Source organism: Mycteria americana, chromosome 2 (assembly GCF_035582795.1).
Source record: "Mycteria americana isolate JAX WOST 10 ecotype Jacksonville Zoo and Gardens chromosome 2, USCA_MyAme_1.0, whole genome shotgun sequence".
Classification (NCBI taxonomy): Eukaryota; Metazoa; Chordata; class Aves; order Ciconiiformes; family Ciconiidae; genus Mycteria; species Mycteria americana.
Genome location: NC_134366.1, coordinates 106,071,400 through 106,085,537, shown reverse-complemented (window position 1 = coordinate 106,085,537; position 14,138 = coordinate 106,071,400).

Here is a 14,138-nt window from a genome sequence, read left to right as displayed (position 1 = left end):
GTTTAAAATCCCCTGGCAACACTTACACTCTCTAGTCAATCATTTCAACTACTAAAGCTAAGTGATCATTTGGCCTTGGATTTCTCATGGTTTGGCAACAGAGAAACTCAGTTTGGGAAACTCAGTTTACAATCGACTCTTATGTTTCTTAGTTTAAGGAATTTATTTTTATCCTGATGTAAAATACATCCTAAGAGATTCAGTAATAAGCAATCTAATATAAAATGAAGACTATTTTTGCAGCACTGCAGCATGTGATTCTGTGACCTTAGTCTACTTTAATCTTCCTAATGGAACCCACAACTTTCCTAGAAGTGAATGAACCAAAAGCACCGAAGACTCACAATATCCAAAGCTAGGTTCATTAGAGTACAGAAATGTTGCATAGAATAGGGTAACTCTAAAGCCAAGCAGCTCAGAATTCTTGACTAAGATCAGATGAAGTTTTGAATGATTCTGCTGTCTTTCTACTGTAGCCTTACAGGAGAGATTCTCCTCTCCAATCTTGTCTAAAATGCCAATAGTTCTCAACATTGTCAGGTTTGCACAAACCTTAGCACTGGTCCTGGATCCCTAGCAGTCCCTCCTGTCCACCATGCTTTGCTGTGGTGACTGTCTGTACATCAATGTCCTTTGCACTGCTTAGATCTTCCAGTTCATACTGAGCTATTTAAGCCTTATTGCTTTCTGTTTGTGTCTCACTTCACTATATGCTTTGCCCACCTTGTACTCCAGAAACAACTCCCAGCTGTGTTTTCTTGTTGTCATTTTCTCTTGCCCTCGTTCTCTCCATTGCCATGTTGCCTCTATCTATAGTTCAGGCATCCTTATTCCTTACTGCCAAGCCACAGCCTTTAAAAACTGTATGCCATACATATCTGTATTGGGTTTACGTGGCAAGGTTTTGGTAGCTGGGGGGCTGCAGGGCTGGCTTCTGTGAGAAGACAACAGGAACTTGTTCTGTATGCAGACAAAACATGTGCGTTTTTTAACAAAATATTTCAGCTACAACCTTGTGTTTCCACCAAGCAATAATTTGACATAGAAATTGATTAGAGCATCCTCCTACTGTTTTTCACAGCAATAGCTTTCTTATCGTAAAACAAAGCTGTGCTGCCAGTCTTCCTGGAGTCTGGAGTACTGCTCTACAGAATATCACAAGCCTACTGTTGCCTCTCCCTTTCTGTTCTCAGATCCTGCGTATTGTCTGACAGGAGTATCAATACCTTACACACCACAGAGAACAGCATAATGTATAAGTAAGGGTGGCTATTCTCTTTCTCAAAATCAAAGGATGGAAAACCTTGGAATACAATGCAATACTTTGAGTCAGATTGGTACACATAGATGCTAGTGATGACACTGTCAGTGGTTAGCAGGTAGCCACAATGAACATTTCACCTCTTTGCTGTCATTTCAGATCCTGTAGAAGTTGATATGGACTGTCTACATACTACTAAAGACCAATGTACAGTAAAATAGTTGTCCTAGTGCCAGCCCTAGTGAATCAGCATCGACTTAATCTTAAACCGCAGCTAATAATTGCTTATTTTCTTGTTAATGTTCTGGTTACCAAAACCTGACCTATTTCTTTTGATTTATTTCAGTTATGCTCATTTTAATTATCCAAATATAAATGTAATTTTCTCCTACTTTATGTCCTACTTACACCAGATTTGACTACCTAGCCTAAAGGTTCACTATGAGTTGAAGTCCAATATTGTCCAAACTGAAATAAATCTAAATATTGAAAATGCGTCTTGTCACTGACTCTGTCTTGGATGGGTTTTGCTGCTTGCTTTCTTTAGAGATGCAAATAATGTGGAAATTTGCAATATATAATGTGAAAATACCAAAAGTGGAAAAGTAGATTTTTTGCCAACTTGGCTGTATGAGATGACAAAGAGGACAGTAGCAATGAGTGATAGCCTGAAATTACATTTCTCATCTTCTGAATCTCCAGTTACTACTTGTGCATTCATTTTCAGCTGGTACAAAATCATTTTGTTGGAAAAATAATTTTCTTCATAACTTATTCACTATAAATTCTGGAAATAATTTTGTCTCACTGAAACCACTTTTATAGCAGAGTAATGCCACTAATTTTGATGGATTTTCTGGATAGGTGGAAGTGAGAGGCAAGGCATGTGCTATGTCAAATTAAAAGCTTCAAGGTAGGGAAAGTCAACAGAGGATGTCTGCCATGTCATTTAGTTTCATGGTGACTAACACTTCATTCAACTTACCAGCTCCACAAACAGCCTCATTTACAATTTGCAACAAATTGTAATTTTAAATTGTAACAACAAATTGTAAATTTAATTTAGTCTGTGATGTTTTGCAGATAGAAAATATATTTGTTGGGCCCCTCTTTCGATGAAATAAGAGATAAAATATAATCCACACAATAGCTATTTAGAATCAAGATCTAGAAAGTAAGTGAGGAGGAGGAAAAATGGAGAATATTCCTGGAATGTGTTTGAACATTTATGTGAGATACTCACGGATCTTTTGGTTATATGTTAGGGAACTACTTTTACAGACAAAAGAAAATGCTTAGTTTGTAACCCATTGTGTCTGAGAAATGTTTCTCAGGGGCAACTTTCATGCAAACCTGGAGCCAGGTAGTTAAAAGAACGGAAACCAGAAAACGTTAATGATGTTGCTGAAGATTGCTCATTTAGAGGAACCCATGTGAATCTCTTAAAACTACATTTTTTTCTACGTATTTTTACTTTCTTAACTCAGAAAAACTGGGGAAACTTTTGTGTGTGGTTACTGTTACTGAGCTTAATCTTAGCTTGCCTTGATTTCACATGCATCTGTTATTCTAAAATAGCACCACATGAAAACGGTTGTGTAGGACAAGACAGATAAGTTTATTTGGCATGTCTACATATTAAACTACCCCAGTTTAACTAAGTTAACTCACATAAACTGTGAGTTAAATTTTATATGTTTGGGTGCAGAAAACACGTACTTTCCATTATAGGGAAATGCAGCAAACTGCAGCACTTAAGTTATGTTCTTAGGTATAGTAAGAGATGGCGGTTAGCACTAAACTTAAAGGGGGTATGACAGAGAGTTCAGGGGGCTCTAAGCAAACCCCATCCAGTATTTCTGAGTTGCATGTATATGATGTTCTTTTCTGTGGCTGGTACCTCGTGTCAGACATTCTTCTGGCAGACTCAAGAGCTTGCACCCGAAAGGAGCTAGATTGCTAGACAGGCAGTTTGAGAGACGGTGAGCCAGAAACAAGAGAGTGTGCTATTTATATTGGTGTCTGGCTTATCTGTTTAGATGCCAATGTGTATAAGCTGCTCAGCCTTGAGCTGGAACCCCAGCTGAGTATAGCTCTGGTAGCACAGGCTAATCAAATAATTCAATATTTTAGGAATACATAGTTTTCTTTAGGACTCCCTCATTTCTAGGGAACGCATCTTCTTCTATGATAACTAGTGAAAGCTGATGATGGTATACCAGTAGAAATGGTTTATCGGGCCTGACAATGCTGCAGGTACTGCTTTCTTTAGAGGCATGGTCAGCAGTGCCAGCCAGACGTGCCTTGTCCCAAAGTGAGAATTTATGGGAGACTGGCTGTGACTGAGTGCACAGCCTGTCCTGCTGTAAAGGCACACGTGTAAAGACATGGTGTTCTTGCTTTCTAGAGGGTGCTGAATGACTTGCCAAAGTCATGGTTTTCCCCCGTAGCCCTAAGACTCGTGAAGGGAAAGTTACTTGCCGCATGTGGGAGAAAGCAGGAGAGAGAGCACGAGCAAGTTAGTGAGCGAACACGGAGCCCTTACAGGTGATCCATTACCCTGCAGCCATTACAATTTGTCATATATGCTTCACCTAGCATCAGCTGCAAGATGAAATGTTTTCAGCTCAGTTTATCAGTCTACCTGGATATGTCAGGTCAACTTCCTTTTAACCCACTGTTCTGCTTCATGGGCTTTTGGAAAATATGGCAGAGCTGATCAGAGCTAGCAGTTGTCTTTTTTTTTTTTTTTTATTTTGCTCAGAATGTGAAACAGGGTTTCCTTTACACAGATACCGCTAAGAATTTGACTTCTAGATTAATCCAGTACAGTTCAAAAATCCTGGCACGTGCCTTCACTTCAGTTCCAAATGATAATTAATAAAACCTATTATATCAGAAAAATAAGTTTTCCTCCTTTGCAAATATACTCACACACACACACATATATATACATACATATGCATATAAAAACACAAACACACCTACCTACGCATGTGCACTCTAAGGATCTAATAATCATGAAATAAACCCACTTTAAATTATTGTAATTGGTTACTAGAATATAAAAATATGCATTTTTTAGTCACAAAACTATGGCAAAATGATATGCTGATGGTTTTTAATTTTTCTTTTTTTGTCTCTACAAGTACAGGGAGAAAACAAGGTATATGCTATAGCAGCACTGAGATTAGAAAATTCTATTTGCAAATTATTTCACAAAAATTCTATTTGCAAAATTTCTGACAGGGTCCTGTACATACAGCAGATAAAACCTAAAGAGCTTAATTTCTGTTTTTACTGTCAGACATAACTGACTAAATTCCTATTCACATGGAGTAATTGTAACATGGAAATTATTGAAATTATAGTTAAAGTTACATTGCCAGACAGTTCACACAAATTACATTGCCCTTCCATACAAAATGCCCTAAGATACTGCTTCTGGTGTATTGGTCACTGCTCAGTCCCATGTGTTTTGAATCATCTTATTCCTAGAGCTTATTAATACTGACTATCTATAGATTGAAGGGTACTTATCTATATTTTTCATGCTGTCCACCATCCAGTATGCAACCAAAGTGGGATATTGCTATCAAGTGCAATTATCATATAGCTTTGGAAACCTTACCATTCTTCTGTCCACTTGACTCCCCAAGAGGTCTTTTAAAATTATAAATCTATAAAAATGTCATGCAGCTGACATTATTTTTTTTTTTAAATTTATCTTCTGCCTTGAAGGGAACATGGTACTACTGGAAGTTTCAAATCTAGTATCTTATTTTTTCATTCAGTCAGAAACAAAAGTTTACTGTCATTGAAACCTGAACACATTATTATTATTATTATTATTATTATTATTATTATTATTATTATTATTGTTGTTGTTGTTGTTGTTGTTGTTGTTGTTATTGTTATTGTTATTGTTATTGTTATTGTCTAGATTAATGGGTGTCTAATACCAAATGACTAAACAAGGATTATAGCATCTGTTTTCTTACTATGACATAGTGCTTGGATAGTAATACAAGCTTAATACAATGATAAACGTTATCTCAAGTTGTGATTCTTCTCTTTTTTTTCTACAGGTTGCTGAACATATATGCTCTATTTTTGGGGAAGCTGAAAGCACATAAATGATAGCTTTGCAGGTTTTTTTTCCTGTTACACCCCTTCTCCAGATTTCCTATCCATGGAAGCACAGTGAACAAAAAGTTTTGCCATGGAGGGTTTACAGAACTGCATGGAGCACAGGAGGAAGATCAGAGTTTCACTGACACACAGCTGTTTCTTTTTGCTCAGGCAGGGCCGCAGGGCCATAGAGATGTATTTGTCTATCATCTCCAACATTTTTAGAGACATGTTAGAAGTTAGGCCTCTACCAAACATGCAACCCAGTATCCCTCTAACGACAGTATGGGGAGAAGCTGATGTGAACCATATGCACTTGAATATAGGGATGCGAGGGAAAGAAGGTATCCCTAGGTGCACGTCAAAAGATAATGTAGTTGAAAGAGCATCTAAATGACCTAAGGAGCTTAAGCACTACAGAAAACCCCTTGATGTGACTTGTCATGCCTGAAGGACTAGACTTACTGATAGGAGAGAGGAAATCCAACCCGGTAAGACCAATTGATATTCACTGAGTGGCTCTGCCTCTGTTTACAAGTGCCACATGTATGCCTAACAGCAGGCGAGGCTGGGAATCCTAAATAAGGGAAGAAATTTATTTAAACTATGGCATGACCTATCGTTGCTATGTTCACTGCAACAAAGTATTAACTGCGATGATGTAGCTTGAAAACAATGAAATGTGCTAGAAGACAGTTTTATTAGACATTTTCACAGTTGGAGGGAACAAACCAAATCTGACTCTGCATCTGAAGAGTAGGAGAGCATTTAAGTGTAATGTGAAGCCTGCCTCATCTTTATAAACATAAGGAACAAAACATCAAGAGAACATTAAGTGATTAGCTTAAACATGCATATTCATGATGGTCCTGAGAAGACTGTTTTATTGATAACTGATTTACTTCTTTTCATATGTCTGTTCAACAAACACTGTATGAAATTCCAAGAAGCTAAGGAATTCTTCTACTTAAATAAAATTATTAAGGTGTTAAACTTACTTAGAAATGGTTGCTTTGCTGTAAGACCTAAGCATATCAGCAAACACACTAACAAAATCATCTAAGGATAAAATTATTTTTGTAAACTCAAAACAACAAACCATGTAAAATAGCTGTGTTAGATATTAGGGGAAATGTCACCACATTACTGTATTAATGTAAAATGTTCTTCATCTTTGTCTGTTAATCTCGATAAGAGAATGTCAGCGTAAACATCTTCACAGTATTTTTTTTCATCAAGTCACACTTTTATAACTGTCGTCCTAGAATGGGAAGAGACATAAGCTCCTGCCTCTTCCCAGGGAAAAAAATTGCAAATTGCCAAATGAGAGGAAACAGCCAATACCCTGAATTGTCTGAAACAGACCTTTCTAGGCTTTTCACTGCCTTCTGATTTCAGTGTTTTGAATTATTCATCATTTTCCTGTTTGACCTGTCTTGTTTAAAAGTAAAAGGCCAACAGAAATGGAAAAGAAAAACAACTGGAAATATATAATGACTTTCTTTCAAGTCACAAAAGCATGCCCATAAATGAACTCATGTACTGAGTAAAATAATTTCAGAATCAAAATAATATCTGCATCTGATCACAACTGTAAAATCTGAGATAATTTTAGTGTTAAGAATTGTAAATAAGGTGGGTTTGATTTGCAATATAAATAATATTTGTCTATATCAGCTTCCTTTCCCTTGTTGTTTATAATTCATTTCTTAAAATGATCCTCTGAGAATTTTTGGTTTAATTGCTCTCTCTAGCAAATGGTTTATATAGTTTGAAGTGACAGGTGGTTATAAGCTAATAAAACACATTCCCTAGACCACAGCTTTAAAAGCTCCATGCAAAATGAAGTAAACTGGCTTTATTTTGCATTTTGACAGTGTTTAATCCTTAGCGGGCAGTCTCTCACACCAACCAACCAGCCAACCAAAACTTTCCTAATAACATACAGCTTGAAGGAAAACACCCAAGACTTTCAAGTCTTCATTGAATTTTGTTAAATTCTTCCCTTTACTATGGCCTTTTTTCCCTGCATGGAAAGCAACACTAGGAAGTCCTTTTAAATTTCTTTACACAAAGAAGTTTGCATAGCAGGGTTATGTACAGAAAGATTGGATTGGTTCAAGTAAGCAATTCGGGAAGTTCTGACAGCATGACCAGATATTTTACTTAAGCGCTAACAGTCCTAAGTGACAACAGATTCTTAAATCAGTTCATCAGTTAAACCTGTATCATCATTCACTGAGTTATAAACTTTATGAGGACATAATGCAAGTTACATAAATTTCATTTTTCCTGAGCTTCAAAATTTCTATTAGATGAAAGCCTAGTCACTATGCATAGCTGTATAGTTTCTTGATAGATGGGTAGGTTAAAGAAGGTTAAGTAGATACGAGTGTAAAGTAAATAAAAGCCTCAATTGGGAGCATTCCTATTGCAGACAGACATTCTTTATAATAACTGTTTACTTTAGCATTAATTACTTTGTTAGAAGTTTCCATCAAAACTGTGAAATTTGGACTCTTAGTTCAAGTGGATGGGAGGGCTACTTTTATATTTTCAGAATTTTTTTCACTTTGGTGAGAAGAATTACAAAAAGCTGAAAATTGAAGGTGTTACATCTCATCAGACCACAGCTGTTATTAGAGGAGAAGAGATGTGGAAACAGATGTCAAACATGTCTGAACAGACATCAAATACAATAAAAGACAGTATCTTGGACATTAGGCCAGCCCTTTGTCGTGTCACTTCTGGTTTTCCTGCAGAAGTTCAGTTTTCGAGCTGTGTCTGTCACTAACTTTACCAAAAAGGTCACTAATTTTATAAGCCCTATGAAACATACAGCATTTTGTACTTGCAGCATATTTCATCATGAAGGTTTATGATGCCTTCCCATAAGTTTATTTGGTTCTTTAATATCTTAAACACAAAAAGACAAAAGAAGTGCTTTGATTTGACTTAAAGGCAAAAAGAATAAACAAAACTGAAACAGGTGCTGCACAGTTACACGCTGCTATTTGCACTCTGTGTTGTCCTCTTCCATCATTTTTTTTAGTGATAATCACATGGCTAGTGCTTGTATAAAGTATATATTATCCTTGTTGATCTCCGCAAGGACTTCTACTTAGAAAGCTGTTTTAATTGTATGTCTGGAAACAAAGATAAATTTATTAAAAATCTAAAACCAGGTGATGCACTTGACTTTTAAAATCATCTTTCACAGTATTTTTAGATAGCTGTGCATTGATACGCCATTGCTGATACATTATTGTACGTAAGTGATAAGTTAGTAGAGAGACATTTTTACAAGTAAATTATTATTTATTTTGCAAAATAATTAACAATTTTCTGTTTATAAGTTTGTGTAAATGAAATGTGGTATCAAAGGAACAGCAATGAAAAAAAAATTTTAAAAATACTTGTTAGTTGTAATACTTACTTATAGCATAAATGTATGATATAGCAGCCTATCTCTACATTTTTATGGACACAACATTGCGCATTAGATAAATAATTTAATGAATATCTACTAATTCAAATCTAATTGATATAGCACATCCATAAGAATTATCTCTTTAAATATTCATATGCAGCTGTGTCACTGAGAACTTGATTTCTTTGTATAGCTGTGAAAGCAGAAATTCCTCACTTCAACACAATCTTCTTTGGTAATAATGCTGAGGTACTTGTGGAGAGTTACATCTCAAAAGAGAATCTAACTCAGTAATTAGAAAGCAAGAAGTGAGGGGTAACTACAGAGTGAAAGTCCAAGCAGTCTGGAGGCACTTCAGTATGAAATTGAAGTGTTGAACACTTAGAAAAAGTGTAGAATTCCTTTCTAAAAAGTGGTACAAAGCAGAATGAGAGAACTCTGGGAGTATTCACCTCAGAGCAAAATAAATATATACACACCCCCCCCCCAAAAAAAAATCTAATTATGATCTCTGGAATCATAATTGACTGATAATTTGTTTTGCGTAAAACCCTATTGCCTTCCAAACCTAGCTTTGAAACCATGTCCTGAAAAGGGCTTTAAATGAGGATTAACAGAGCTAGAAGGAGTAGCTGAAGAATGTCAACAGCCAGGTGACAATAAGAAACAGTAATGTGGACAAAACGCTGTAACTGGGAAAAGGGAACAGGACACTTCTTACGATGATAAGGACATCAGAATTAGTATGGCAGTCTGCAAAACATCCTGCTATAGTTAAATTAATGCAAGAAATATGGGGAAGAAAGAAGGGCTGAGATTCTTACTAGATGGTCAAGTTTATGACTTAATTGGTATAATAAAGATATGGTAAGATAATTCCTATGACGGAATGTTAATATAAAAGAAGAATAGCTTGTACAAGAAAGGCAGGTAATGAAAAGAAGGAGGAGTATTTCTTTGAAGATCAAGGATGCATGCGCTTGCCAAGACAGAAAAATAAAAGGAGAGAAGCTTGCTGAAAATCTCTGAGTAGAGATAAACAGGGAAGAGAACAATGGAGCTATCTGATTAGGATCTACAACAGTCCAAAATGTAAAGAAGTTCAGGTGGATAAAGCTTTCTGTGAAGAGATGGCAAAATCATTCAGAGCACACAATTTGCTTTCAAAAAGAATGGGAGAGTTGGGGAAATGATACAGCAGGTTAGAACTGATTCCAGCCAACATGGAGACATCGGATAAGAATGTAAAGGTGAAAGGTCATCTTAATATGAATAACCATAAACCAAAAGTATTCAAGACCTGACAGGGGAAAGAGGTAAAATAGGACAAAAAAAACCCCAAACAACAAAAACCAAGCTGTCACGAAGACATATATACTCAGAGGGTTGGCAACTATTGGAGGTGAGTGTAAGAAGATAGAAAGTATAGCTGGCCTTTTCTTATGAGCACAAACGCAAACTAACCAAAGGAAAGATGGACAGATGGGAAACTTCTCTGAATTGTGAGTTTTTCATTGATCTCAGATGTGTGGAGAAAGTGCGCAGGAAGCAAAAACTAGGTTAGCTTACTAAGAATAAGTTTAAAAGCACAGAGCAAACACATAGGGACACAATCCCAAATGTCAAGACACAAAATGAGGTGCAACTTACAAGAAAAGGCATTGGTAATGAGGAAAAAGTACATCCATCATAAAAGGAAAACTAAGAATATCATTGGTCAGCTTCTTCATGGAGAGGGAAAGGTATTGACAAATGATGCTTAGAAGGCCAAACATTTTAATGGCTTATGGATCTTCATAAGACATTAAAATAATAAGCCACCATCTGCTATTAGCAAAATTGTTGCAAAAAAAAAGAAAAAGAAGTTGTCAATCCAGAACAAAGGAGGAATAAATGAGAGTACTTAGATAAGACAGATGTTTTCAACTCATTTGTGTCTGATAATCTTCAAATGAAATCACAAAAAACTAAGCAGATATTTTTGAGACTGGAAAATGCAAGACATTAATTTCTTAAAAAAAAAGAAAACAGAGAGTAGGAGGTACACATCAGTTAATTCTTTTGGCAAAAAAATCACATAAACAAATAATCAAACTATCTGTAATCATCTGAAAGACAATAAGGAGATAAATAGCAGCCAGCATGGAATTGTAAAGAAGAAAGCACTCTAACCCTATAAAGATATATATGTATTTTTAATGAAAGGATGACAGACTTGTAGGTCAGGAATTTGGGGTGGTTTTTCACCTTTCTAAGGATTTTCCCCCTGTATTTTTTGACATATTCATAAGCTAAATCAGGAGAAATGGGACTTAATGAAAACTACTACAGCGTAGGTGTGAATCAGTTGGAAAATGTACTCAAAGAGATTCTGTGTTTCATTGTCGCAAGGGAATTTCTGCAGGTATCTGTTCTGAATTCAGTGCAATTGAGTATTTTTATTAATGACCTGGATGGTGGAAGACAGTATACTTAACTATACTTAGAGGTAATACCACCTGGAGGGACAAAGTATTTTGAAGAACGGAATTATAATTCAAAATAATCTTGATAAATTAAAGAAAAATTCTTGAAACAATAGGATACAACAATGATTACTTCAAGGAATTGTGCTTTAAGCTGAAGTGCAATTATTCAAATACAGGATGGTGGTCTGGGATAAGTTTCACAGAAGAAATCTAGGTATTACAGTGGTCATATGCTGGAAATGAATCAATGATATTGTGCTGGTCCAAAAAAAAGACAAATACCCTTTTGGGATGTATTAACAGGAATGCAGCTGGCCAAAGAATTGACAGAATCCTTCTGGTGTACTTGCTAATAGTGAAGCCTCATCCTGAGTAGTTTCCATTTTAAACATCCCACTCTCAAAAAAATGTGGATAAATTGGAGGGACCCTAAAGGAGAGTAACAGGACTAATCAGAGATCTGAAAAAGGTAAACTGTAGAGAAAGTTATGAAGTAGAGAATATTGAATGGATGGCATGAAAGCAGTCTTCAACATTTTGAAAAGCTGTTGCAAAGACCTGTTGATTTTGTGCAAGATGGTTAGTGTGGAAAGAATGAGCTTAAGCTGCAGCAAGAAGATTCAGGGGTAAGAAAAGCTCTCTGTGACAATGGCAGTGAAGCATCTGCAAAGATTGGGCCCTTCTGGAAAATCCATCGGTAGAGGAAATTTTATTAACAAGTTTGACAAATATTTCTTAGGAATGATATAGGAGCAGCTAAACCTGTCTTTGACAAGGTGAATGGATATGATGACTTCCTGAGGTGCCTTCAAGGACTCTTTGTTGTGATTCTCTAATTCAAAGAGAATTCCACACTCACTTTATTCCTTATACGTCAAAAGATTTGCAATAATAATGGAAAATCACATTAGATGATTTAGGCCCCCCGTCAGTGTTTCCGTGTCTCCACTTTTCTAATCAGATCTATTACTGAAATTAATTATCCCAAATAAATGTGTAATTCCACCCAAAAAGAGGTACCTGATGGTTAGGAATTTAGCCATTAAAAGTGGATTGTGACACAGGTGTATATAGTTAATCCAGATGTGCTTTTTTGTAAGTATGGTGTTAACTGAATCACTCTTTTTTTCACATACTTTTTTTTCATGACATTTGCCTATAATCCATTTGAACTTTGAAATTTCTTTAACAGAAACTTTTTCATTACTTTGAAGAAAATAATAGTGTAGTTGATAGAATGATTTGTGCTTGAGAGACAGAAACTAACAGCGATTGTGCAACTACTTTTCTTTGTTTTCATTTTAAGGACAAATGGGAATCAAATGCCAGCATGAGGTAGTTATAAACATAGTGAAATTGTTCTACTAATCTTGCAATATGCTGTCAAGATAATAATAGCTCTGAGCATTTTCCATTGATTTCTGAAGGAATTACTGACTTATTATCTAAAAGAACCTCCTTATAACTGTTTAAAAATGAAATGCAGGTTTGAAACATCCACTATTTCAATAAATGCTGTGAAAATTACCCTTTTATTCAAAAAGAAAGCAAGGAAAATGAGAAGTAGCATGTCATGCGTGTGCCATCTTGAGCTACACAGATGTAAGTGGATGCAGGGTTCCCTATGAACCACATACCTTTTCATGACTGCTCTCTCTTGGAACTGTCCATGCATAGACTTCTATTTCACAGCTCTGTCTGAGGCTTCAAAATTTATGCTTTGTCCACATTGGAGCAAACTGTCACATGCCTTCCCAAGACAGAACTGTAATAAAACAGTGCTCTTAGGAGCAAAACCAACAGTATTATTGTGCAATCTGAGTGCACACTATTGAGTGCACTCTCAGCAAGTTTGCAGATGACACCAAGTTGTGTGGAAGTGTTGATCTGCTGGAGGGTAGGCAGGCTCTGCAGAGGGACCTGGACAGGCTGGATCGATGGACCGAGGCCAGCTGTATGAGGTTTAACAAGCCCAAGTGCAAGGTCCTGCACTTGGGCCACAGCAACCCGATGCAACGCTACAGGCTTGGGGAAGAGTGGCTGGAAAGCTGCCCAGCAGAGAAGGACCTGGGGGTGTTGGTTGACAGCCGCCTGAATATGAGCCAGCAGTGTGCCCAGGTGGCCAAGAAAGCCAATGGCATCCTGGCTTGTATCAGAAATAGCGTGGCCAGCAGGACTAGGGAAGTGATTGTGCCCCTGTACTCGGCACTGGTGAGGCCGCACCTCGAATCCTGTGTTCAGTTTTGGGCCCCCCACTACAAGAGAGACATTGAGGTGCTGGAGCATGTCCAGAGAAGGGCAACGAAGCTGGTGAAGGGTCTGGAGCAGAAGTCTGATGAGGAGCGGCTGAGGGAACTGGGGTTGTTTAGCCTGGAGAAAAGGAGGCTGAGGGGAGACCTTATTGCTCTCTACAACTACCTGAAAGGAGGTTGTAGAGAGGTGGGGGTCGGTCTCTTCTCCCAAGTAACAAGTGATAGGACAAGAGGAAATGGCCTCAAGTTGCGCCAGGGGAGGTTTAGACTGGATATTAGGAAATTTTACTTCACTGAAAGGGTTATCAAGCATTGGAACAGGCTGCCCAGGGAAGTGGTTGAGTCGCCATCCCTGGAGGTATTTAAAGGACGTTTGGATGAGGTGCTTAGGGATGTGGTGTAGTGGTGGTCTTGGTAGTGTTAGGTTTATGGTTGGACTCAATGATCTTAAAGGTCTTTTCCAACCTATACGATTCTGTGATTCTGTGATTCTGTATTTCTTGACTTAGATTTCTCTCCTTCCTTCTCTATCATCAAAGAGCTCTGGAAGACAGAAAGTATCCCACTAGAATGTATTAACTCAAAAAAACATAGAT